The sequence below is a fragment of the Tachypleus tridentatus genome, chromosome 7 (genome assembly GCF_004210375.1).
Source record: "Tachypleus tridentatus isolate NWPU-2018 chromosome 7, ASM421037v1, whole genome shotgun sequence".
Classification (NCBI taxonomy): Eukaryota; Metazoa; Arthropoda; class Merostomata; order Xiphosura; family Limulidae; genus Tachypleus; species Tachypleus tridentatus.
The window spans coordinates 178,837,049-178,863,494 of NC_134831.1; the positions used below are offsets into that span (position 1 = coordinate 178,837,049).

At 35.8% G+C, this 26,446-nt stretch overlaps 1 long non-coding RNA gene across 4 annotated transcripts; it reads left to right on the forward strand.

Annotated features, from left to right (window-relative positions):
- The first annotated feature begins 686 nt into the window (after positions 1–686).
- On the forward strand, positions 687–26,239 carry LOC143257367 (uncharacterized). 4 transcript variants are annotated; one of them, XR_013031821.1, is made up of 4 exons: positions 687–1,071; positions 2,240–2,408; positions 4,287–4,381; positions 18,942–19,008. It is a non-coding gene; the product is annotated as an uncharacterized LOC143257367 (long non-coding RNA). The 4 variants fall into 4 exon arrangements; XR_013031820.1 differs by lacking the exon at positions 18,942–19,008 and adding an exon at positions 26,005–26,239 and having other exon boundaries at positions 688–1,071; XR_013031822.1 differs by lacking the exon at positions 4,287–4,381 and having other exon boundaries at positions 704–1,071.
- Positions 26,240–26,446: the final 207 nt, after the last annotated feature.

Genomic DNA, 26,446 nt, shown 5'->3' on the forward strand with positions numbered 1-26,446 from the left:
TTACAGTTGACTTTCTCAGTACATTCTCTTTACAGTTGACTTTCTCAGTACACTCTCTTTACAGTTGACTTTCTCAGTACATTCTCTTTACAGTTGACTTTCTAAGTACATTCTCTTTAGAGTTGACTTTCTCAGTACATTCTCTTTACAGTTGACTTTCTAAGTGCATTCTCTTTACAGTTGACTTTCTAAGTACATTCTCTTTACAGTTGACTTTCTCAGTACATTCTCTTTACAGTTGACTTTCTCAGTACATTCTCTTTACAGTTGACTTTCTAAGTACATTCTCTTTACAGTTGACTTTCTAAGTGCATTCTCTTTACAGTTGACTTTCTCAGTACATTCTCTTTACAGTTGACTTTCTCAGTACATTCTCTTTACAGTTGACTTTCTCAGTACATTCTCTTTACAGTTGACTTTCTAAGTACATTCTCTTTATAGTTGATTTTCTAAGTGCATTCTCTTTACAGTTTCTGTGCATTTACTGATTCACTCATTTCTTAACACCAGAAATTCACATTTTTGGCACGATTTTCTCTTCGTTTCAAATTTACACTTGAGTTGATTAAGTGACCTCAACTTGACGAAACGATGCTCTATTTCACTCATCGTTTCAATCGTTTCACGAGAGAACTGTGCTCTGATTAATCTGTGAAATCACAGACTCAGACTTTCTCAGGATTCTGTGAATCAACGCCCACCCCCTACTTGGTTGGTTAGATATATATATATAGTTACCACTTCCTGCTTTGAAGAAAACTAATTGGCTTTTTTAGTTGCTTCTCTAAACTTGTCAACTTGTTGGTGTTTCGGACCGCTTATTGCAGTTTCATCAAAGAGGAACTATTTACTACGCGAGTGAATGTAAGTAGTCTGATATGTGTACGTCGAGCCTTTGTTCGAAACCGTGACGGCATGACGTTTTGCCAAACAGTTTAAAAACGACTTCTCGGTCGTATTTCAAGAGCAACTTTCGAAAGAGCAAATGTTTCCAGATCACGAAATGGATTACGACTGGAAATGGATTACGTTATCAGATATAGAGAACAGCTGTAACAGAGAGAAAAAAAGGTAATATTTTGGCTGACGTACTTAAGAGATTAAGGTCACAGCTAAGATTAGGTTGTAGGCTTTTAAATACTTAACGTGGAAGGGTGATCATAAGAACTGTCGTTATTTTGAACTATACAAGTTGAACAAACGCACCAGGTATTAAGAGAGATATTTCAGTCTCTTCCATTATGTGAATGTAGTGTATCACGCCGCTGGATTAATTTAGAGAGGTTTAAATTATGTTGAATATTGGTATCACTCCACTAGTAGGTTTGATCTACGGATATTGTTCAAAAAATATCTGATTAAAGTCGTGTATAATGAATTTTCCCAAATTCAAGTATTTGAAACATAGCACAGTGGATTATTATTTCGGTACACGGAAAATGATATAAGTCATTGACTCGAAAGAAAAGTGAGAAACTTATCATTAAAGTACATTATTAGAGTGCATAATTGTTAGAACAGCAAAGAGGCATTTCTGCGGACATCCAACCCTAGAATCCGGGTTTCGATGCTAGTGTAGACTGAGCTTAATTTAAAAGAAACAAAATAACTGATATAGTATTGGAGTATATTATTGTATTATTGAAGGTATTTCATTGATCTAGTATTAAAGTTTACCACTTACATAATATTAGGGTATATCAGTGACAATTAATATCATCTTCCGACCAGAGCAATCTACCTATTTGGAATGAAACAAGAAATCGACTAACCAATGAGTCATTATAGTTAATTAAACATACTTTTGGCCGTAAACCCAATAATATCTCACGATCTTCGGCCTTATATGAACCTAGCAATACAAAACCAACTCTACAGTAATAACACATAAAAATTGAAAGTGATGAAGGGAAATGTACTTAACTCTCTAACATATATTCAAAGTAAAATAAAGAAATAATATAGTATGCACTTCTGTTTGTCATTAACCATTTTATCAAAGCTTTGAAAAAATTAATTGGTCACGAGTTTGTACATTTGAAAAACTGCAATTGAACAAGTGATGGAAATAAGGCAAGATAAAAATACAATAGTGTTGTTAAGAGCAGAGCTAGTTTTATATATATGTAATCTTTAATAAGATAAAAGAAGTCGTAAAGTTTAGCCTTTCATCTAATTCAACCAACAAACGTTATGTAAATCCAATGTTATTGCAGAGTCTAATTAGTTCGTATTTCAGATTATCGCAAACTGTCTATCAAAGAGAATTCCATTGTCACTTGTAGGGCTGATTAGTTCCCTTCAAACGTCACAAGGCCATCTTTAAATTTTGACCGAACTTCTCATCTTCTACGGAGAAACGAGTTGATCTGCACGTAATCTCTGAGATAATTAAGTGTATGTTATACGTAAGTCATTACAAAATCGTTGAATTGTGTCTTATTATATACGCTATTAAACTGGCAATGTAATTACCTCACCAAGTGTTTATTAATACATCTATATTGGGTACCTAAAACACGTAAAAAGTGTTCATAGACATCATTTAACTGATGTACATTTCGATTCGCACTATATAAAGTCTTAAGTATTCACTTTAATCCTAGTCACAGGTATATATCTATTCCAGAAACTTCTGTAATAACTTTTTATCCCCATATAAAAAGTGACGTCATAGTTTATTATGTGACGTCACATTTTTCGTTCATTCTTTTTTCTTGATTTTTTAAACTAAAAAAAAAATAGTAAGCATTTCTTGATCGTCATTCACGTTGTAAAATCTCAATTACCGTCATGGTTCCAAGAAATATTTTTGATACAAATTTTCCCCTTATTTGTTATTATTTTTTTAACCCTTGTTATATGATCCCTAAGTTTCTTACAATATTTTTGGTTAACCTGAGTGAGCGTTTTATCAGCAGGTACGTTTCTTGTTCGACGCGAGGATTAAACCCCCAGTTCTAGGTTTATGAAACTTCAAGCTGACCGTTGAGCCACAAGATTAAAAGAACGTTATCTCAAGAGTTTCTTTAGTTGTTTATTTTTCTTTTACTTAATTTATTAATCGGTTCATGTTTCACACATTTACCCCTATATCTTGTAAAATTACCCTCTTATTGTCCCGTTCGTAATGGACAGAGCACGAAGAGCTCATTGTGTGGCTTTGTACTAAAAAAAAAAAGAACCCACACCCACAAACTACAGCTATTTGTCATGAATTTCGCCCCAAACCACACGAAGGTTAACCATCCCTAATTTAGTAGTAAAGACTACAAGGAAGGCAGCTAATCATCACTACCCACCGCTAACTCTTTAGACATTCTACCACCAACGAATGATGGGATTAACCCTCTTGTTATAATGCCCCACGGCTGAAGAGGTGAGCATGTTTGATGGGATGTGACTTTATCTGAATGAACCATATGTTAAAAGGTGGATGGTCATCTTCATTAAATTTTACTCTTTTCCTGTTTCAAAAGATAAAACTCTCCAGTTCTATTACACTGCACAACAATTTTTTTTTATAAATTTTGCTTCCTGAAAAATTTTTGCTGAATGTGACAGGTACCTGGTTGGTTTGCACAAATATCGTTGTGGTTTTGCTTCATCACGTAGGAACTCTGAGAAATAGACAGTCAACTGTTTACCTGCAATAATGTATTTAATTGCGTTTATGTTTCTAATACGTTATTAAGTTCAACATAATTAAAAGTGTTTTGGCCCTGATTTTCGTTTGTATTCAATGTCCGATGCATCACGTTGCAGTGTCCAACAGTAGTCAGCAAACATTGAAGGATTCCACTTGTCCTGATATCGTTTTTCCATTATAGCAATGTCCTGGTGAAACCGAAGATTTCGATGAAACGGTACGTGATGGGTAAATTTGGATGTGATTTTCGTAATCAGCAGCCAAAAATCTATAAGAACACCCAACAGTGTTCAAGAAGCAAAAACTTAGTTGTGCAGTGTTATCGGAGCCAAGAGGCGCTTCACTTGCAATCTGGAGGCTTTAATCCTCATCCCAACAAACGTGCTCGCCCTTTCAGCCGTGGCAGCGTTATTATGTAACAGTCAATCCCACTATTCGTTGGTAAAAGAGTAGACCAAGAGTTGTCAGAAGTGTGGTAATGACTAGTTGCTTTCCTACTAGTCTTACACTGCTAAATTAGGGACTGCTAGCTTAGATAGCCCTCGTGTAACTTTGGAAAAATATTAAAACAAACCAAACGATGTATTGATCTCGTTGTATGAACATTCGGGTATTCATTCACTATTTTTGAACGAAGCTTTCCAGAATCTGTCCGGAGACACTGAAGGACAATCTTACAAAGACAAACCTCTAAGAGAACAAGATAGTTTAGTAAAAATCGCATAGAAAACAGTAAGTAGTAAAATTTTTATAAGTAAATATGGTGTAAAATATCACATCCGAGTCTCTCCCCCCAGTGGTATAGCGGTATGTTTACAGGTTCACACCGCTATAAATCAGGTTTCGATACCCGTGGTGAGCAGAGCACAGATAACCTATTGTGTAGCTTAGTGCTTAATTTCAAACAATCATTCGAACCTGGTATAAAATATCGTATTCGAGTCTACCACCCCCCAGTGGCATAGCGGTATGTTTATAGGCTCACATTGCTATAAACCGGATTTCGATACCCCTGGTGGGCAGAGCACATATAACCCATTGTGTAGCTTTTCGCTTAATTTCAAACAAACATTCGAACCTAAACAAACGAGCGCAGAGCCAAAATGAAAATATACAGTCATGTAAAAAAGTAAGGACACCCTATGAAAGCCTGTGTATTTTTGTAACATTTTGGATATATAGATATTTAATCTCAATTTTAACAATACTGAAAGATTATAGGAATATATCTAAAAATTAAAACTGAAGAAAAGACTTTTCAAGATCTTCTGTAAATGTAATTCTACAAAAATGCATATTCTAACAGAGGAAAAGGTTAGGACACCCCCACATTTATTTCCACTTAAAATGGCTCAACTCACACACAGGTGTATCAGACCAGCTGCACATGATTAGAAGATCATTACTCAGCATTTTGAATGAGGCTTGCCCTATTTAAACCTCAGACATTTAGTTTGGTGTGCTCTTGACTGTTGAGGTGAGAGTGAGCACCATGGTGAGAGCAAAAGAGCTGTCTGAGGCCTTCAGAAAGACAATTGTAGCAGCTTATGAGTCTGGTAAGGGATTTTAAAAAGATCCCAAAACATTTTAAAATCAGCCATTTTACTGTCCGGAAAATAGTCAACAAGTGGAAGGCTTTCAAAACAACTGCCAACATTCCCAGGTCTGGTCGTCTAAGCAAGTTCACCTCGAAAGCAGACCGAAGTCTCCAAACACCCTAACATGTCATCACATCCTGGCTACTGTTGATGTGAAAGAGACTGCACAAGTTTAACTTGCATGGGAGATGTGCAAGGAGGAAACCTTTGCTCTCTAAGAGAAACATCAAGGTCAGACTGAAGTTTGCCAGAGAGAATGTAGACAAAGACTAGGACTTTTGTAATAATGTTCTTTGGACAGATGAGTCCAAAATTGAATTATATGGACACCAGAACAGAGGGCATGTTTGGCGTAAATCAAATACAGCATTCCAGAAAAAGAACCTTATACCAACTGTGAAGCATGGAGGTGGAAGTGTCATAGTTTGGGGCTGCTTTGCTGCAGCAGGACCTGGGCAGCTCACAATTATAGAATCCACCATGAATTCTACTGTGTATCAGAGGGTGCTTAAGGATCATGTGAGACCATCCGCACGAAAATTAAAGGTGGAGCGGAACTGGACCCTGCAACACGACAATGACCCAAAACATACCAGTAAATCCACCAAGGACTGGCTGAAAACTAAGAAATGGAGAGTCCTGGAATGTCCGAGTCAAAGCCCAGATCTTAATCCCATTGAGATGCTGTGGGGTGACTTGAAACGGGCTGTACATGCAAGAAACCCCTCAAACATCTCACAGCTGAAAGAATTCTGTATTGAGGAGTGAGGCAAACTTTCTTCAGACCGATGTCAGAGACTGGTAGATAGCTACAAGAAGCGTCTCACTGCAGTTATTTCAGCCAAAGGGGGTAACACTAGCTATTAGGGGGTAGGGTGTCCTAACTTTTTCCTCAGTTAGAATATGCATTTTTGTAGAATTACATTTACAGAAGATCTTGAAAAGTCTTTTCTTCAGTTTTAATTGTTTAGTTATATTCCTATAATCTCTCAGTATTATTGAAATTGATATTAAATATCTATATATCGAAAAATGTTTCAAAAATACACAGGCTTTCATACAGTGTCTTAACTTTTTCACATGACTGTATTTATCATTTTCTTCGTGTGTTTTCTTCTATTATTACGTTTGTCTTAACATGTTATGCTATCGTCAATTTTTAAATGAAACTGCAGCCATAAACTTCGAACACGATATTGGATTTTTCTTTTATTTCTTTCAGCATGGCCTCAATCAGAAGAAATGTTTCTTGGCCCTGAAACTTTAATTCTAACTCAGAATTGCGTTTCCTTATATTGCGTAAAGCAACGTCGAAGCTTTGTTTAACAAACCAACGGCCTGGCATGGCCAAACGCGTAAGGCGTGCGACTCGAAATCCGAGGGTCGCGGGTTCGCGCCCGCGTCGCGCTAAACATGCTCGCCCTCCCAGCCGTGGGGGCGTATAATGTGACGGTCAATCCCACTATTCATTGGTAAAAGAGTAGCTCAATAGTTGGCGGTGGGTGGTGATGACTAGCTGCCTTCCCTTTAGTCTTACACTGCTAAATTAGGGACAGATAGCCCTCAAGTAGCTTTGTGCGAAATTCCAAAAAACAAACAAACCAACGTGGGAACGTTTTTATACAAATATACAAATGAAATGAATCAAATTTCTCTAAGAATAAAGGATCAGTGACAGTAAATGGAAGTGTTTGTGTGTGTGTGTTTTATAGCAAAGTTACATCGGGCTATCTGCTGAGTCCACTGAGAGGAATCGAACGCCTGATTTTAGGAATGTTAATCCGTAGACTTACCGCTGTAACAGCGGAAGACGTAAATAAAAGAAAAAAAATACAAGTTTATACGTCAGCAAAAGAGTACCAGGATGACACCTGAGTCGAGAATAGGCTAAGATCTCTGAATTTGTTTTCTCGTGAAAAAAAAAAAACAGAATTAAAATGGATCTGATTGAGGTATTTAAGATTGGTAAAGGAATTATTTTTTATGTTTTCAATTAATAAGAATTCGCTCCTCCTTCCAGTAGCACAGAGATTGGTCTGCCGACGAACAAAGCTAGAATTCGGATTCCGATACCCGTGGTTATTGTGCAGCTTTGTGCATACGTTCAAAACAGACAAATCTTGGAAAAATGTGATTTATAGGTTAATTTGTCTGGGCTATAATATAATTAGTTCCTTTTTTTGGTGTGACAGGGAATTGTTTAATGTATGAAAGTAGGACTAACCTAACTTTGGTATGCTGTCCGCACTTCGTGAATTATTATTATCGTTTAATACCAATAAGTGAATGAAACATATTAACGATTCAATGTTTACTACTTATTACAACCTTTCGTTTGGTGGTCTTACACATTCTTAAATAGATCTGTATATCAAACTAACACTAACACCTGTTAAGATAGATTTCATTTCTGGTTTGTATAGATATTTTGTTCCAATCTCCCAGTGAATAAACAACAAATTTGTAGATTTATAAAGCTAAAAAATTGTATTTCAATACCCACGATGGGCACAGCACAGATAGTCTACTGTGTGGCTTTGCGCTGAACAACAAACAATCTACACATTATATGAAGTTTCTGATCTATAAGTAAAATGCTTAGTTGGACTTATTTTAATGAGGTTAATCAATGTGTTTGAAAGGAAATTCTTTTTCTTATCAATCTATTTACTCAAGCCCGTTTGCAAAGCCCCATAAGCAGTGGAAATATTAACTGCTTTTGAGATTCACGTTTTCCGTTCAGGCCGGAAATGACGTGATTAAACATCTGATTTAAAATTCGAAATTGAATGACCTATACTAACACGCTCCAAACGTTAATCTAACTGCACGCAGTCTCGTATATCATGAAGTATTGTCGAGAACTTTTTGCATTTTTTTTTGGACTCCCAACAAACTTTTAAGAGAAATATTTAAATAGTCTGCTACTTTGCCGGAAATGACGTTATGTGTGAACAAATTTTTTTCCCTTGTTTTCCTAACAGTGCTTTTTATTGAAGTATTTTAAACAACCACTGTGAATAGATTCTCTTTCTTAAGGATTGTAAATAATTGAATATTTATCTATGCTAAATAACAAGAGACTTATAGTAACTATATATTATTGTACAAATTTTAAAACTCCCCCCCCCCAGTGACATAGCGGTACGTCTTTAATATAATCTCATATACATATGTGAGCATTATGAATTACAGTTAATAATAGAAAGACTACAGTGACTTATGATGTCAAAACCTTAACTAAGATAGGGAGGTACGGTTATATCAAATTACATTTCTCTTGAGACATTGGTGTTAGGCCTAATACAAAAGTAACATCGCTTTCTATATTTAATCGCTTAGAGTTTTTGTGTTTTTTCCGAAAAGAATGACAATGTATAAAGGAATCTCACCCACACTGTGTTTGCCATATCTATTGACGACGACATGTTTTCCTCAATACAAAACTTATCAAACTAGCTGGGATACAACAAAAACAGTAGTGGCTGGAACTCTGTTTATTTAAACTATTTGTTACGCAAACAATTTTTATGATGTAGTCGCTTTTTCTCAGGCTACGAGTCGTAAATGTGACTAATTATACTTGTCATGAGGCATTACTGTTAGAATTTTAACACTTCATTCCATATCCAGTTTCTTAGAGTTTCTCAAGTGTAATTGTTTCTTGTTGTTTAATTTCGTGCAAAGCTACACGAGGGCTATTTGCGCTAGCCGTCATTAATTGAGTAGTGTAAGTCTACAGGGAAGGCAGCTAGTCATCACACCCAACGTCAACTCTGGAGCTACACTTTTTACCAACGAATAGAGATTGACCGTCACATTATATCGCCCTCAAGGCTGAAAGGGCAACGTTTGGTGTGACGGGGGATTCGAACCCGCGACCTTCACATTACGAGTCCAGCGCCTTAACTACCTGGCCATATTGGTCCAGATGTTCAGCTGCAATTTCTAACTATGAAAGTTAAACTTTTAGCACTGAGAATAAAAATTTGAAATAAATTTGGTTTTGAACATCGACCGACTGTTAAGAGTTGTTTAGACGTTTATTATAAGAATGTTTCAAACTCGAGTCTTATTTTAGTAGAAGTAAAATTACTCTTTTCAACTCTAGTGTGTTGAGTTTCTAAGTAACTGAACAAGACAACAACAAACACATATAGACAATAAAGAGAAACCCTTAGCTTGTTCACTGAATTTACAATGATAACAATAAAGAGAAACCCTTACCTTGTTTACTGAATTTACAATGATAACAATAAAGAGGAACCATTAGCTTGTTCACTGAATTTACAATGATAACAATAAAGACAAACCCTTACCTTGTTCACTGAATTTACAATGATAACAATAATGAGAAACCCTTAGCCTGTTCACTGAATTTACAATGATAACAATAAAGACAAACCCTTAGCTTGTTCACTGGATTTTTGTTACTTTGAAACTTTTAATGATTAAAATTTTGCTGAAAGGAACATCCGGGTTCTTCTTCGTTTTCTAAACCAAAAAGAAATAAAACATAGACAAAGTGAATAATGTAAACAATAAAGGGAAGCCATTAACTGGCATGTTTGTCCCCTCAGATCTGTTTGTTTACAAATGTTAAAGACTGCAAATATTACCCCATTGTTAACCCTTTTAACACCTGACTGACGTTTTTCTCAATGTCAAAATCGTATGCGTGCTCCTCAGACTAGGTTTGTATGACTACCAGAAATTTTGTCCTTGGGCTACGAGATGTAGGTGTCTGGCAAGTCACGTGCAGTTCAAGCCCCGTCTCAGAAAGGTCCCATTCTGGAAATATTAGCTTTCGTCATCTTTATATCCATCTTCCTTCTGTTTCCTGAATTCTTCATTGATGATGTATTTTACATCTCTAAGAAAAAAAAAAAAAAAAAAACAAGATAAAATTCCCATTAATGTTACCATGACGATTTTCATCTCATGTTACTTTGTGACGTAATAATAGCAGAAAGGGTAGTAGGAGATGCAAAGTAACAACAGTAATAACCCTAAACCGTTTTATTCAGTTCAGTAAGGCCGTCTTCGAATCAATCTGATATAAACTTATTGAGGGGAGAGCTGGTAATCTTAGAAAGACCAATCGCAAGAGTGTTAAAACCATCAAACGCGTTTAAAAGATTTCTCTCTCACTGTGTTCTGAAGTGTATCTCTTGTGATAACCTAAAGAACAACCTAGTGAATGTTGTTTAATTTACTTTCTGATTTGTATTTGTTGTTGTTGTTTTTTTTGTTACGAAAAGACATGCGCAGTGAGTATGGATTTAGGGTGTTTGTTTTTCTTGTTTTTTACTTTAAACGTTGAACACATAAGAAGGTTTATTTCATATAAAGGTTTAGAAAACATGAAAGATCTTTCTTTAGTAGAAAGACTGGTCAACTTAACATGACCCTATACAAATATAAACACAATCTGTTCGGTTCCCAAAGGTTGAATTTTGTTATACATACATAAGCACACGAAAAGAATAATGTTCAGCTCGAAACATTCTATAGACTGTCGCATTTAGAACTTTATATAGGTTGTTGCACTTAGATCTTACTACACACTGACACATTTAATTGTTCCTACAGACTTCCTATTTAGAGCTTTCTATAGAGTGTCCGATTTAAAACTTTTTATAGACCGCTTCACATAGAATTTCAACAGACTGTTTCACTCCGCTTAGAACTTTCTATGAACCGTTTTACTTAGAGCTTTCTGCAAATTGTCCTACTCATAATTTTATATAGACTATTGTTATTTCCCCATCTTATTACACGATTTGTTCTTAAATGTAAAGAATTTACCCAGTTAGCATGATGTCAACTGGTAGATTGGTGATTGATGTACATATATATATATATAAACCACAGCAAGTTTCTATCGGTGTAAACACATATATATACTAGAGCAAGCTTCCATTGGTGTGATTGATTTGTTTGTTTTGAATTTCACACAAAGCTACACGAGGGCTATCTGAGCTAGCCGTCCCTAATTTAGCAGCATAAGACTAAAGGAAAGGTATTTTTAGTAGTTTTAAAATCTCCAAGTGTTCCAAACTCTTTTCCATCAAGATAGTTCTGCAAACTTTGGAATAGATGATAATCAGATGGAGCAAAGTCTGGAGAATAAGGAGGATGTGGAAGTTTTTCCCAGTCTAGTTGTTCAATCTTCTGCAGATGTGATTCTTGCTGTATGAGGCTGTGCATTATCCTGGTGTAACACAACACCTTTACGACTGATCAAATCAGGCCTCTTTTCTTTCAGTGCAACATTCAAGCGTTCTAGTTTGTTTGTTTTGTTTTTTAATTTCGCGCAAAGCTACTCGAGGTCTATCTGCGCTAGCCGTCCCTAATTTTGCAGTGTAAGACTAGAGAGAAGTTTAGTTTAGGAAGTTTAGTCATCACCACCCACCGCCAAATCTTGGACTACTCTTTTACCAACGAATAGTGAGATTGACCGTCACATTATAACGCCCCCACGGCTTAAAATGTGGGTGTGTTTGGTGTGACGGGGAGCTGAAGCCAAGCTAGTGATGTATATACACATATATAACCAGATTACATTAGTGTAAATATTTATACCACATCAAACTGTATTATGTGAACATAAATATATGCGCTATCAAGGCATTTACCTTTGCTCATGTTTTAATTGCTTTAATACAAACTAAAGTGTTTTTGGTATTTGATAAAATTCATTATCTTTGATTTTAGATACAACAATTTTTGTTATTGCCCGGAGTTTTGTAGTCACTAAAGTCTATTGGTAAAAGTACAAAACCAAAATTTGTAGGAGTTTTGTTTGTTATTGTTTTTATCTTTTTATTAATTAATTTTGTATATCAATCGATAATCTAGAAGTGCTTTTTATTTGCGCGTTTTGATAATAAATGTGTGTATGTCTCTCTTTACACGAATCATATTTTATGTCAAATTTAGGTTTGAGTAATGTAGCCATTGTCTGCTAGCAGATCTATCAAAATAGGATATGTTTTTGACATTTGACGGACATTAAATAATTAGATAAATAGTTTTGTTCGTAGTCCTCAATGCAGTTGATGGGTTTATTTGTTTCCTTAGAGCATACGTACAGAAAAAAACTAATCTTTTATAAGGTGAACTTGCCAAAACAAATGTATTCAAGTTGACAGCACGTGCCACTCGAACGTACGACTCGCGTGGAGTATTATATCTAAATATATATCACCTTATAAACAAGTAATTTGTTATATGGTGTTACTCAACGGACGAAAAGTGGGTTTTTATGAATTCGAGGATAAGTAAAAAGAATAACATCTTTATAGATCTAGTATATCGCCAGAAACCGGGTTTCGATACCCGTGGTGAGCAGAGTGCAGGTAGCCCTTTGTGTAATTTAACAGGTTTATTCACAAAGTTTTCAAATGCTCTTCTACAGTTTGTTATTTTCTAGAATAAAACGTTTCAGACGTTTCGCCTTCTTCCTTTTTCTTTCTATCTTTCTTTTTTTGTTTATGCGTGTGTTTTTGTCGTTGAAAATAAACTGATCGTCAACTGACAAAAGATTTCAAAACATGAGGCTTGGAGCTGTTAGAAGTGAAAACAAAAATAGAACTTACATTCGTCTGATAAACACCTGTAAACTTTTGTTGGACAAACGAAACGAGCTCGTGAGTCGTCGTTTCGTTGTTGACAAACATTTGGGCATCTCTTTCTTTCTTACTTTACCATAACAAATTCTACAGTTTAAATTACGTATTTTATGTTTGTTTTGGTAGAGTTTACGTTTGGCCACCCGAGGGATATCTTCGCCGTTTTATCTTTACCAATTCATTTAGTAGTCTTGTTGCCTAATTTAATTAAATCGCCATCTTCACGCCATCTGACGGTACTATCGATCGCAGATGGTGGCTTGGACATCCAATACATTAAGTGATACGTAGTTAATGGGTTCAATAATACTTAATCAACTCATTCCCGCCAGTGTCTTAGAAGTAAGTCTGAATACACTGCACAACAATTTTTGCTTCCAGAAAAGTTTTTGCTGAATGTGACAGGTACCTGGTGGGTTTGCACAAATATAGTTTTGGTTTTGCTTCAGCACGTAGGAACTCTGAGAAATAGACAGTTAACTGTTTACCTGCAATAACGTATTTAATTGCTTTTATGTTTCTAATACGTTATTAAGTTCAACATAATTAAAAGTGTTTTGCTCCTGATTTTCGTTTGTATTCAATGTCCGGTGCATCACGTTGCAGTGTCCAAGTAGTCAGCAAGCATTGGAGGATTCCACTTGCCCTGATATCGTTTTTCCATTGTATCAATGCCCTGGTGAAACCGAAGATTTCGATGAAACGGTACGTGATGGGAAAATTTGGATGTGATTTTTGTGATCAGCAGCCAAAAATCTATAAAGAACATCCAACAGCGTTCAAGAAGCAAACACTTTGTTGTGCAGTGATATTTATAACGCTAGAATCCTAGTTTCTATACCCATGCCGGACAATAATTTGTATCTTATAACAAATAAACAAACAAACAATACATTCTTTACTCATCAACTGGTTTACTATGTTGTTATAAATTATTGAGAAAAATATAACTTTTGTGGCCAACATTAAAAAGTTGTGCTTGGTGAAGTTGTGAAACTTAAGGTAAACTAAACGGTCATAATACTTGATTAGAACGATATGCTGGTGGGAAATTCTATATTTATAGATTTGTTTTGTAAATTCTAGAGATAAATGTCCCCGTACTTTTACGTCTGCCGTAAGACACTTTCAGCCAACTGACAACAATTCATGTTGACAGTTAGAGAAGAACTTGAATGAGAGTGGCCTGGCATGGCCTAGCGCGTTAAGGCGTGCGCTTCGTAATCTGAAGGTCGCGGGTTCGCGCCCGAGTCGCGCCAAAAACATGCTCGCCCTCCCAGCCGTGGGGGCGTTATAATGTGACGGTCAATCCCACTATTCGTTGGTAAAAGAGTATCCCAAGAGTTGGCGGTGGGTGGTGATGACTAGCTGCCTTCCCTCTAGTCTTACACTGCTAAATTAGGGACGGCTAGCACAGATAGCCCTCGAGTTGGTTTGTGCGAAATTCCAAAACAAACAAATGAATGAGAGTGTTAAAAAAATAGTGATTTCATGTATTGAGCGACACCTGGAAGTATGCCAATAAAAAAAAATTCTATAAAAGTGGTTTATTGACAACAACAAAAAATCTATCAGTCTAGACTAGGGCTGACATGGCCAGGTGGTTAGAGCGCTCAACTCGCAATCTGAAGGTCGTGGGTTCGAATCTCTGTCACACCAAACATGTTAGTCCTCCCAGCCTTAGGGGCGTTATAACGTGATGCTCAACCCCACTGTTCGTTGGTGAAAGAGTAGCCCAATAGTTGGCGGTGGGTGATGTTTACTAGCTGCTTTTTTCCTCAAGTGTGTCATTTCTAATTTAGGATTTACTTGTAGATAAGCACAAAGTTACAACAATGGACTACCTGTGTTCTGTCCTCCACGGGTATCAAAACCCGATTTCTAGTGTTGTAAGTCCGCTGTGCCAGTAAGGGGGAGCACTTATAAATTTGGTATGGAATGAAAAGGAAAACGTTTAGAATTTCGCGCAAAGACACACAAGGACTATCCGTGCTAGCCGTCCCTATTTTAGCAGTGTAAGACTGGAGGAAAGGCAGCTAGTCGTCACCAGCCACTGCCAACTCTTGGGGTACTCTTTTACCAACGAATGGTTGGATTGACCGTCGCATTATAACGCCCCGACGTCTAAAGGGCAAGCATGTTTGGTGCGATGGGTTTCGAGCCCGTGGCCATCGAATTAGGTATGGCTAGGGCAGATAGAAAACTAACTACAGGCGAATACATTATGTTTCTTCGCCCTCTGGTGGCTAGTATTTGTTCCTATATTATATTCTGGTTCTTTCAGATCCCTGGGAATCAACTAATCAGATCATGCCGCGTGTCTTGTCTTAATTTTTGAACCCAATGTCAACCAATCAGACAGAATTCCAACGAAATTAAATTTCAAAATTATAACAATCAGATTATTTAGTTCGTTTGTTTATTCTCATGCGCTCGTACAGAAAATATTCAATATATGACGTCTCACCCACATCATCAAGATCACACGTTCGTAGCAGTAGCTAAATTCAGTTTTCTCTCTCTCTCTGTTATTTGGGTATATTTATGTGTATACCCAAGAGGGTCGGTACACTCGACCTCTTCGTCCTTCCATGACTTTGTTGAAGTGGCCAGATTAATATATATTTCGATTTAAATACAGAATGGCTAAATTAAGTCTAGACTGGTTTGGTTTGTTTTGAATTTCGCGCCAAGCTACACGAGGTCTTTATGTGCTAGCCTAATTTAGCAATGTAAGACTAGAAAGAAGGCAGACTCACCGCTAACTCTTAAGTGACTCTTTCACCAACAAACAGTGGGATTAACCACCACATTATAACGTTCCTAAGGCTGGGAGGACTAACATGTTTGGTGTGACAGAGATTCGAACCCACGACCTACAGATTGCGAGTTGAGCGCTCTAACAACCTGACCATGCCAGCCCTAGTCTAGACCGATAGATTTTTTGTTGTTGTCAATGAACCACTTTTATAGAATTTTTTTTTTATTGGCACACTTCCAGGTGTCGCTCAAAACATGAAATCACTATTTTTTTAACACTCATTCAAGTTTTTATTTAACTGTCAACATGAATAGTTGTCAGTTGGCTGAAAGTGTCTTACGACAGACGTAAAAAGTACGGTGTTTTGGAGTCATTTACTTCGCCAAAGAACGCAAATTAAACAGAGAGCGTCACGAAAATTGATCGTTATAGCTATCTACGTCTACATTTAATTTTCGAACTTTGTGAGGTAGGTAGTAATGCGATTACTCGAGACGCTACGCCCGTTTTAACATCCACTACTCGCGGGCCTGATTAAAATAAACCTCGTCAGTAAATCTGTTTTAATTACAAATGTCTAATTTCACCAGCATGTTGGATTTTTGCTATGGAAATAAATCCACGTGCAGTGCGTAAACGTTTGGGGTGTTTCCTAATAAGGTGTCTACGTCTACAGATCTACAACGAATTAGTGTTTCAGTTAGGTTTGTTTGTACTTTGAACACGTAATTTTACGTCATGATTTTGACACACATGATTGGAAGATAATTGTAATGATATTTCGTATTCCAACGCATCAATCATTTTTCACTTAGGTATTTTTATCATAATTAAATTCGTGTTTCTCTGCCCGCCGTTAGTACAGCGGTACGTTTACGGATTTACAACACTAAAATCAGAGGTTCGATTCCTCTCGGTGAGCTCAGCAGATAGTCCGATGTGACTTTGCTATACGAAAACACACACACACTCATGTTTCTCTACTTTATGAGGGTTAACAATAATATACATTTGTTTTATACAGAGATTTGAGAAGAAGGAATAACGGGGGATGTCATGGCAAAATATCTTCCTAAACATCTTCCTCTCCCTCTGGAGGCAGGTTGGTGCTTTGGTAAAGTTTTGGATTTCAGAACTGTGCAAGTATTATAAAAGTGACAGTCGATATCTCAGAGCGGGCCTTAAGATGTTACTGTACGTTGTTATTGTTGGTTGTGAGTAAGTACAAAGCCAATAAAGGGTCTGCCTACAAGGGGTTCGAAACCGGGTTTCTCGCAGTATATGTCCGTAGACATTGTGCCTCTAAGAAGTTAATTTACTATGTTAGCTTTGAAAGAATAGTGGTTGAGTTTCTACTTCCCGTGTAGAAAACAATCTGATCAGTTAGAATTGTTTGAGACATTTGCAATCTGCTGGCTGTTCTTACAGTTCTCGAGTATTACTGGTTTCACAAGAATTTCTATAGATATTGTATAACAATAACACCACGACCACAATAGTCTGAGACCAATCTCTTTACTAGCAAAATTCTCCATTTAGAAAAAAAAAATATTGTATCTTAAGCTTTAAGGTTCATGAATGCCATTGTGTTCTTCATGTTACAGTAAAAAAAATGTGTAAAGAGTTGAGTAAATACTGAAAAATGAGGGGATACGTTCCCTCCCAAAGAGGAGATACCGTATAAGCCTGACTAGTAGCAATTCACTACCAGTCAAGACATGGGGAATACATTTTAATAAATCATCGTAAAGAAATTGTTTCATTAGGCTTTGTGATTGCCATAAGTTTCTGCTATAATATAAAATACATTTTTAAACGTCTTTTACGTCTAAAATAATAACTTAAAAATCTGTTGTTTTTATAGAAGTATATAGAAAAATATGAACATAAGATTTTAGAATGTGCCAGAGTTTTCTCGAATATTATACACACAGATTACAAAGATTACATTCATGTGACAAGCATGTACGACCCACTGTTCTGTATAGATCCAAAATGGTGGATATCAACTAGCTTCTGGTATTAGACGAAGTAGCAGAAAAAAGGAAAGCTAATGACAAACAAACAAACACGAACACATTCAATAAGAAAATATTGGATTCTTGATACAAAGAAAGAAATGATGATATAAAAATGTTATTATCGCAAAGAAGCGAAGAAGGAATGAATACGAAAAGTCCACAAATGGCAGTATAAAGAAACTTGGGCAAATTAATGAACTTTGTCAAGTGTTATCAAAGATCTGAAAGTTATCAATGGGTATCAATGAGTTTTAATGGATATCAATGGGTCTTTAAAGAAAAGAAAAGGTTTGTTTTTTGGCCTCTTTTATTTCAGTGCAACATTCAAGCGCTCTAGTTTGTTTGTTTTGTTTTTTAATTTCGCGCAAAGCTACTCGAGGGCTATCTGCGCTAGCCGTTCCTAATTTAGCAGTGTAAGACTAGAGGGAAGGCAGCTAGTTATCACCACCCACCGCCAACTCTTGGGCTGCTCTTTTACCAACGAATAGTGGGATTGACCGTCACGTTATAACGCCCCCACGGCTGAAAGGGCGAGCATGTTTGGCGCGACGGGGATGCGAACCAGCGACCCTCAGATTAGGAGTCGCACGCCTTAACACTTTTGACCATGCCGGGCAGAGGAAAAGGTAATTTATTTAACGGACAAGATCTGGGTCTTATTGGGGCTCGCGATTTTCTCACGATAAATCAATAGAAATGAGCAAAGTAGTAAGAAATCTTCCCTCATAACATGCTATAATGGCTTAGTACGAGCTTCACCATAGAATATCTCGACACATAGCAACGTTATATGTATACACTCAGCATTAACATGTAGTTAGTGTTTCCTATACAATCCTAAATGGATTTATAATCAACCATTATAGTGACAAGTACAAGTGGAGGTAAACAGCGTTAGCACCTTTTCCAAATATTTTACTGAAAACATTTTTGTTTTATCTCAAAATAAAAGTATTTTTTTACATTTTATTTTATATTACAATGTACAATAACCTATGTTACATGGAAGTCAATAGACTTTAAAATTCTATTAGAATATACAATAAACTACGTCACATTCAGCAAACAAACACGAACAAATTCAATAAGAAAATATTGGATTCTTGATACAGTTATGTTTATTTGATTCTTTATGATATAAATACAACATCAAAATAAAAGTTTTTAATATTTCGATGAGTAAAACTGTAAAGATAAGTTGTTTTTTTTTTTGTATATTATCTGCACGTCAGTCGGTTGACCATTGATTTGTTTGTTTGTTTTTAATTTCTCGCAAAGCTACACGAGGACTGCCTGAGTTAGCCGACCCTAATTAAGCAGTGTAAGAATAGAGAAAAGACAACTATAAATTATTCAATACACTGTTCAGCTCTATTAAAATGTAGAATAAACTATTACATGTAAGTCAGTAGACTGTACAGTTCTATTGGAATGTAGAATAAACAATTTTACATGGGAGTCAATAGACTTTACAGTTATATTAAAATGTAAAATAAAATATAATATTACGTGGGAGTCAATAGAGTGTACACTTATAATAGAATGTGCACTAATCTATGCTGTATATGAGTCAATAGCCTTTACAGTGCTATTAATATGTATAATACTGTATGTTACCTGGGAGTGAGTAGACTGTACTGTTCTATAACAATATACAATAAACTATGTTACATGCAAGTCAATCGACTGTATAGTTCTATAACAATGTACAATAAACTATGTTACATGGGAGTAAATAGACTTACCGTTCTATTAGAATGTACAATAAACTCACTTAGATGTGAGTGAACAGACTATACAGTTCTATTAAAATGTACAACAGACTTTTTTACATGTTAGTCAATAGTCTGTACAGTTACATTAGAAAGTAGAATACACTATGTTACATAGGAGAAAATAGATTTACAGTTATAATAAAATGTACCGTAATCTATGTTGTATGGAAGTCTGTAGCCTTTACAGTGCTATTAATATGTATAATAATCTATGTTACATGGGAGTCAATAGACTGTGTAGTTCTGTTAGAATGTATAATATTTATGTTACTTATAAGTCAATGGACTGTACACTTCTCTGAGAATGTACAATAAACTATGTTACAATGGAGTCAATAGACTGTACAGTTCTATTAGAATGTACAATAACCTGTATTATAAAGGAGTCAATAGACTGCACAGTTCTATTGGAAAGTACAATAAACTGTATTATAAAGGAGTCAATAGAGTGTACAGTTCTATTAGAATGTACAATAAACTGTATTATAAAGGAGTCAATAGACTGTACAGTTCTATTGGAAAGTACAATAAACTGTATTATAAAGGAGTCAATAGAGTGTACAGTTCTATTAGAATGTACAATAAACTGTATTATAAAGGAGTCAATAGACTGTACAGTTCTATTAGAATGTACAGTAACCTGTATTATAAAGGAGTCAATAGACTGTACAGTTCTATTGGAAAGTACAATAAACTGTATTATAAAGGAGTCAATAGTCTGTACAGTTCTATTAGAATGTACAATAAACTGTATTATAAAGGAGTCAATAGACTGTACAGTTCTATTAGAATGTACAATAATTTGTGTTATAAAGGAGTCAAAAAACTATACAGTTTTATTGGAAAGTACAATAAACTGTATTATAAAGGAGTCCATAGACTGTACAGTTCTATTAGAATGCACAATAATTTGTGTTATAAAGGAGTCAAAAAACTATACAGTTCTATTAGAATTTACAATAAACTGTATTATAAAGGAGTCCATAGACTGTACAGTTCTATTAGAATGTACAATAAACTGTATTATAAAGGAGTCAAAGACTGTACAGTTCTATTAGAATTTACAATAAACTGTATTATAAAGGAGTCAATAGACTGTACAGTTCTATTAGAATGTACAATAAAGTGTATTATAAAGGAGTCCATAGACTGTACAGTTCTATTAGAATGTACAATAACCTGTATTATAAAGGAGTCAATAGACTGTACAGTTCTATTAGAATGTACAATAAACTGTATTATAAAGGAGTCAATAGACTGTACAGTTCTATTAGAATGTACAATAAACTGTATTATAAAGGAGTCAATAGACTGTACAGTTCTATTAGAATGTACAATAAACTGTATTATAAAGGAGTCAAAAACTGTACAGTTCTATTAGAATTACAATAAACTGTATTATAAAGGAGTCAATAGAGTGTACAGTTCTATTAGAATGTACAATAAACTGTATTATAAAGGAGTCAATAGACTGTACAGTTCTATTAGAATGTACAATAAACTGTATTATAAAGGAGTCAATAGACTGTGCAGTTCTATTAGAATGTACAATAACCTGTGTTATAAAGGAGTCAAAAACTATACAGTTCTCTTAAAATGTACAGTAATGTATGTTACATATAAGTCAAAAGACTTTACAGTTCTATTGGAATGTACAATAAAATTTGTTACAGGTAAGTCAACAGACTGTACAGTTCTATTACAAAGTGCATTAAACTATATTACTAACTTTGTGTCATGCTGGTTGTGAGTAACGTCTAGCGAACGTTCGAATCATCTCGAACTTCTGGATGTAGAAAGAAAGTAGTTTATAAACAAGGTTATAAAGTTGAGTTTGGTGAAATTCAAATCAGCGTCACTACCATCACAGTGTTCACTTTTCACCAGTTCCTGACTGGACGGAACCGTTGAGCACGTTCAATGATTGTGTGTGATTATGTTTACCTGTACAACGTCAGGAATTGCACCATATGCTTCAGGATATTTCCAAGACGAGTAGGACCAACGCACGTTGAACAAAGTTAATTAGAAGGTTCATTCTTTTCTTACCTCTCTAAAGTAGATTTCAAATAAAAAAATTTTCGTTTAAGAATATTCCTTCATTGAGTGAGGTTTATAGAACTTCTGATGTTGTTGTCCTGATGTTGAAGTTGGTGTTTGGGTCATCATGCTGATTCCTCCATCAAGTCTCCTCCAAACCCTAAACAAACGTCAGGAGTCCCCAGAAATTTGGTTTCACACACTGTATCTAAACTCCACCTGAAAAACTTTTTTTTGTATTCGACTAGATTATCAATCTCCACTGGAATACAAATATTCTGACAATTTGTGTTTGAATTTAGTTGAACGTATTGTTCTCTAATGAGTTTCTTTCTTTCTGTCACAGAACTTGTTAGTTATTATTATTCTCTGTGCAACTAGTCTCCTTATTTAGTTTCTGCAAAACTAGTCGTTCTTTGTGTTGTCATCTGACACTTTATTACCAGCTGTATTACCGTCATAGTTGGATATTTTACTGATGTTTACGTGAGAGATAAACCTGATGGATTGTGAATTCGAGGTTTCTTATTCGTGTCCCGTTACCGCAAAAGGACCCTTCGAACTTTGGTGTTAGGGTACGGTATAAAAGTGACAGTCAGAAACAACTGTTCAATTAGGAGAGCTCAATAATTGCCAATCTCCTGTACAAACATGCAGAGACAAATTTAATATTGTTCAAAGGAAAATACTAAACAGTATGAAAAGTTTTCGATATCCCAAAGACATAACAAAACAACTCCAGTTATCACACTTATAAATCGATCGATCTTGCATAAATAATGTTTATGTAGCTCTGCTTGTTCTGTTAACAATTTGCTTTGTCGTTTATCAGTGTTACAACGGTTCTGTACACGAACATGCAAATTCGACTAAATGTAAATGTTCCTGCAGGAACTATATACAGAGAATACAGAAATGAGATTCACGAACACGAAACATTTAATACAGAGCCCTGAAACATATTGTTCGTTGCGTTCTCTGTACATGTCTGTAAGCAACAAAGAGTTCTTGGATTATGAAGCATAATACGTATTACTATTTTTTATAGTTAAAACGTAAAAATATATCATAACATGGGTGAGGAGTTAATATGTTTCCAAGAAATAAAAATAATGAAAAAAAAAACTAAAACTAATTAACGTATTTTCCCTAGCCTGGCACAGTCAGGTACGTTAGGGTATTCGACTCGTAACCTGAGGGTCGCGGATTCGAATCCTCGTCGCACCAAACATGTTCGCTCTTTCAACCGTGGAGGTGTTATAATGCTCCAGTAAATCCCATTATTCGTTGGTAAAAGAGTAGCCCAAGAGATGGCGGTGGATGGTGATGACTAGCTGCTTTCCCTCTAGTCTTACACTGCTAAATTAGGGACGCCTAAAGCAGATAGTCCTCGTGTAGATTTGCCTGAAATTTAAAAAAAAAAATTGTTTCTACAACCTTTCTAGTTTGTCAATATTTACGTTTTTATTTATTGTAAAATATGGTTTTAGCCTTTAATTTTGAAGAACTTTTTTAAAGGGAAGATATCCAGTCATCAGTACCTTACAACCAACCATCTAAGGTGAGGGATGAATTTTCATTCTTATAACGCACCCACAGCTTAGATATGCGCGGATTCGAATCCTACTCTACAATTCCGAAATCAATCTAAAGTTTAACCATTAGTCTTTTCTATTTGCTTTAAACACGTGACGTCCGCTTATACCATTCTCACAAATACCTGTGCAAATTAATCGTTTAACACTGTCTTCGGGGCAGGCGCAGCCTAGTGGTTAATGTGTCCAGACTGTGGATTAGACAAACTCATAATTCAAGCTCTGTTGTCACAAAAACGCGCTCTGCATTTGGATGCTGTAGGTGCGCTGCAACATTAGCGGTGAAATCCCAATTTTCGGTTATTATTTTGCGGATCTGTGTCCACCGCAGGAATCGATCTTTAAATGTTAGCGTTGTGAATCTGTAGACTTACCACTGTTCCACTGGAGTACACCAATTTTTGTTCAGAAAATAGCAGCCCAATAGTTGGCGACCAGTACTACTGACTAGCTGCCTTCACTCTAATCTGTCAGTCCAAAATTAAATAACCCTTTGTGTAGATGTGCGCGACATTTCTTAGGTAAAAGAGATAAAGAAATATGATTTATGATAACAAACGCATAGAAAATGTATTAGTGAGGTTAGCTTCACATTCATTACCGAGGTTAACCTCACACTGCTTAGCCTATTTAACCCGTGGTAGTAATATATCAGCAAAGTATAAATATATCAGGTCATCCCTTAGGTAATGTTCGATTTTAGGTTCAGAAAACGACAAAGGATTTCAAACGCTTTTAATGTTAATCAATAATGTATGTCCCATTATTATTAATTACTTTCAGCCAACGATTCACAAGTTTCTGAATGCCACTTTATAAAATTCTTGGAGTTTGGAGGAAAAGAATGTAGAGATAGTAGTTTTAAAATCTCCAAGTGTTCCAACCTCTTTTCCATCAAGATAGTTCTGCAAACTTTGGAATAGATGATAATCAGATGGAGCAAAGTCTGGAGAATAAGGAAGATGTGGAAATTTTTCCCAGTCTAGTTGTTCAATCTTCTGCAGATGTGATTCTTGCTGTATGGGGCTGTGCATTATCTTGGTGTAACACAACACTTTAACAACTGATCAAATCAGGCCTCTTTTCTTTCAGTGCAACATTCAAGCGCTCTAGTTTGTTTGTTTTGTTTTTTAATTTCGCGCAAAGCTACTCGAGGGCTATCTGCGCTAGCCGTCCCTAATTTAGCAGTGTAAGACTAGAGGGAAAGCAGCTTGTTATCACCACCCTCCGCCAACTCTTGGGCTGCTCTTTTACCAACGAATAGTGGGATTGACCGTCACGTTATATCGCCCCCACGGCTGAAAAGGAGAGCATGTTTGGCGCGACGGGGATGCAAACCCGCGACCCTCAGATTACGAGTCACACGCCTTAATCCACTTGGCCATGCCGGGCCTCAAGCGCTCTAACTGTTGTCAATAGAAGTCTGATGTAATCGTTACATTGAGTGGCAGCAACTCAAAGTGGATCACACCAACAATATCCCATCAAACGCTTAACAAGACTTTCCCAGAGTGGTGGTCCATTGTGGGCTGTGTTTTAACTGATTTACCTGCACTGAGCTACTATCTGCGGCGCTTATCACTTTTATAAAATATCAATTTTTCATCTCCAGTCACTAACCTGTCCAAAAAAGGCAAGTTACGTTCACGAAAGTGCAAAGAAATGCAAATGTCTACTCTTGCTCTAAGGTCGACTTCTGTCAAATCATGGAGAACCCATTTTCCAAGTTTTGACACCTTTCCAAGCTGTTGCAGATGATGGTGAACTGTTGAATGGGTTGAATTAAGCTTTTGAACTAGTTCTTCAACTGTTACAGCACAATCTTAATCAAGTGCAGTCAACAGCAAGTCATCATTAAACTCAACAGGATGACCTGAACGTGACGCATCACTTAAGCTGTAGTCACCTGATCTGAACTTCTGAAACCACCTTCAACATATCCTTTCATTCAGAGACTCTACACCATAAACACCTTGAATGTTTCGTATAGTTTCTGCTGCACTATTGCCTGTTTTAAACTCATAAAGTATTATATGTCTAATGTGCTCCTCAGACACATCCACCTTCATAAGGGTTTATTTGATTAACGACCTGGAAAAGTGGAGTTTGGTTAGTTTCTTTTATTTGTCTCAACATTTTTATACACGTTCTACTACATATTTTAGTTATTAAAGTCTTCTACAAAGACAAAAATGATGATTCACTTTCTGTATTAAAGTTTCGGACATTACTTATGGGATGACGCGATAGTATCAAAATCTTTTTGTTTTAACACTAGAACTGTTACCAACCCAAAGAGTTATTGTGAAACGAACTGAAATATGTTTTGAGGATTGCTTATGAACGACATAATTTTATGTTTAACACATGTGGTAAAACTATTAAATTTAGTGCAAATAACGCTGTTAATTTACTTTATTTTAATAAGTATTTATAACTGTTAATACATTTGGTTATTTTCACACAATGAAAAACATTTTCAGTTGAAAGTCAAACACAGCTTTTTCTGTGTTATCACTGTGGGAGGGAGGGTGAAGAGGGAACAGCACTAGACGGAAAATTATATTATGTTATGGTTCGATCCTATCATTATTTTAGCAACCAAAGTCATTGTTACTTAAACCACTGCATTGTCAATCTTAGAATTATTTTAACAAGCAAAATCATTGTTACTTAAACCACTGTATTGTCATCACTCAATCTTAGAATTATTTTAACAGCCAAAACCATTGTTACTTAAACCACTGCATTGTCAATCTAAGAATTATTTTAACAACCAAAACAGTTGTTACCTAAGCCATTACATTGTCATGACTCCATCTTATAATTATTTTAACAACCTAAACCATTACATTGTTTTATTCTAGCCTCTCGGGAATTAGTAAAACGATGAAATTCTTTAGTCCTAAGGTTTTGAAACTTTTCTTTTAGCGTGGCATCGTAAAAGCTAACTGAATGAGAAGAGACATTTGAAGAGCAGTGTTGTAAGCAGATTAAATCTCCTTTTCCGCTTCAATCTCCCATGAAAAGTGGATTCGCTGTCGCTCGTTGTGCCATCTATCGAAAAGACAAAATAAGAAATCTCATATAATGGAACAAAGGGAAGTGATCGAACTTTCAGAAGTATAGTGATATTTTGTATCATACGAATAAAATTTTGCTTTGATAAAAACCAGGTTGTCTGATCTCATCAACAGAAAGGCACACAAGACGATATAAAAAAATAAAGCGAAGTCTTAAAAATATTCTAACTTATTTTTCTTCAGTCCTTATCAATCAGTGAAATAAAAGTTTCTCTTGTTTCTGTCTGACATCATCCTATATTTTTTTTCCTGATATTTTCTCCATACAAACTAATCTCACTTTCTTCTGT